The sequence below is a fragment of the Morone saxatilis genome, unplaced genomic scaffold, assembly GCF_004916995.1.
Source record: "Morone saxatilis isolate NCDOM2014 unplaced genomic scaffold, NCSU_SB_2.0 Contig2, whole genome shotgun sequence".
Lineage (NCBI taxonomy): Eukaryota > Metazoa > Chordata > Actinopteri > Moronidae > Morone > Morone saxatilis.
The window spans coordinates 4,888,200-4,889,606 of record NW_023339762.1 but is presented as its reverse complement, the minus strand read 5'-3'; the positions used below and the strand labels follow the sequence as shown (position 1 = coordinate 4,889,606).

The 1,407-nt window shown below is 36.5% G+C and overlaps 1 long non-coding RNA gene across 1 annotated transcript; it reads left to right on the top strand.

The window, feature by feature from the left end:
• The first annotated feature begins 118 nt into the window (after nt 1-118).
• LOC118330628 lies at nt 119-1,218 on the top strand. The gene is made up of 5 exons (XR_004796840.1): nt 119-182; nt 266-316; nt 568-625; nt 933-966; nt 1,174-1,218. It is a non-coding gene; the product is annotated as an uncharacterized LOC118330628 (long non-coding RNA).
• The last annotated feature ends 189 nt before the right edge of the window (nt 1,219-1,407 follow it).

The window sequence follows — 1,407 nt, the reverse complement described above, 5'->3', positions numbered from 1 at the left end:
AAGTTCCAACCTCTTCCTTATTCAGTTCAAGCTTTGTTCCAAGCGTTTATGCATGCTTTTCAATCCAAAGTTGATTGAAGTTGAGTTACTTTTATTTACTTCTGCTTACCATTTGTACAGACACATTACTCACAGCCTGATCTCCTGGCCCCTGGAAGAAGCTTGGTGTGAATGATGTCCGGGTGAGACATTACTTAATAGCATTTGCTAACATTTTACTATTTCCCTGCCATTCTTTTATTAAAATACCTTGTTCACACCTCAGGGCCTAACAAAGCAAGGGTGCTCCAACAACTGTGGCATGTTTGTTTTGATGGTAAGACCTATTCAGTATGTTATAGCATTGCTGTTATCTGTAAAATGTTTGCTTACTACATTCAAAACACATTAATTTGTATTGAAAAAAATGTATCCTGGGGGAATATGCATGACATTATATCTTGACTTACAGTACGCTCTGTACATTGTAATGGGGGGCCAATTGCGAGGAAAAACTGTTTTGCTCACTGTCAACAGACCAACATGAATGTTTTCATAGTGAATGTATGTTGTCATTAAATCACCAAGGTCCGAAGAAAACCGATTGCAGGACAGAAAAAGGCGACAACAGCAAAGAGGGCAACAGGTGAGAGGTCATGTGATTAGTCTTGTAGTCAACTATTGCTTGCAGACTAAAGCATAATCCCTCCACTTATTTCAGGATTTGAAAGTGATCCCTCCAAAAAAATTCTGCTATTCAGAATCTGTTTCTGAAGTATCAGGTCTTGTTCAAAGCAGTATTATTGTACACACATCCATCAATGTTGTAGAGGTCGTTTTGCAGTCATTTCTCCATTTTCATTAAACGAGTATACTTAAAATCTGCTACTGATCTTTTTTACATCTTGCATTGTTATTGTGCCTATAAGAACCACAATCTGTTTCCTTTCTAGAGGAAGCAGAGAACTAGACAGAACTGGGAATGGGGTATGTTGCCTGTTGTGGGCGTTTCTTATTTCACTGTTTTCTGCATTCTCCAACCTTTATTAGGGCCCGAGTACCATGAAAGGTAACATGTTTGATCATACCACCAAGAGAGTGAAATACCTTGATACTTGCCATTGTAAAACATTCATGGAAGCTTAAGGAATGTACTTGACTAGGCTATAACATCTATCTTTTTTCTCTTTACAGATCAAACATGTTTAGGCCTGGGGTAAAAATAAAAATCAATGATGCAAAGTCTTCTGTCTTTGGTTTATTTGACTTAGCTAATATAATTGAGTGTACAATATAATGTGTCTGTATATACGGTTTGTCACTCTCAGGAAAATGCTATGGTATGTATGTGTATATATATGTATGTATGTGTATATATGTATGTATGTGTATATATATGTATGTATGTGTATATATATGTATGTATGT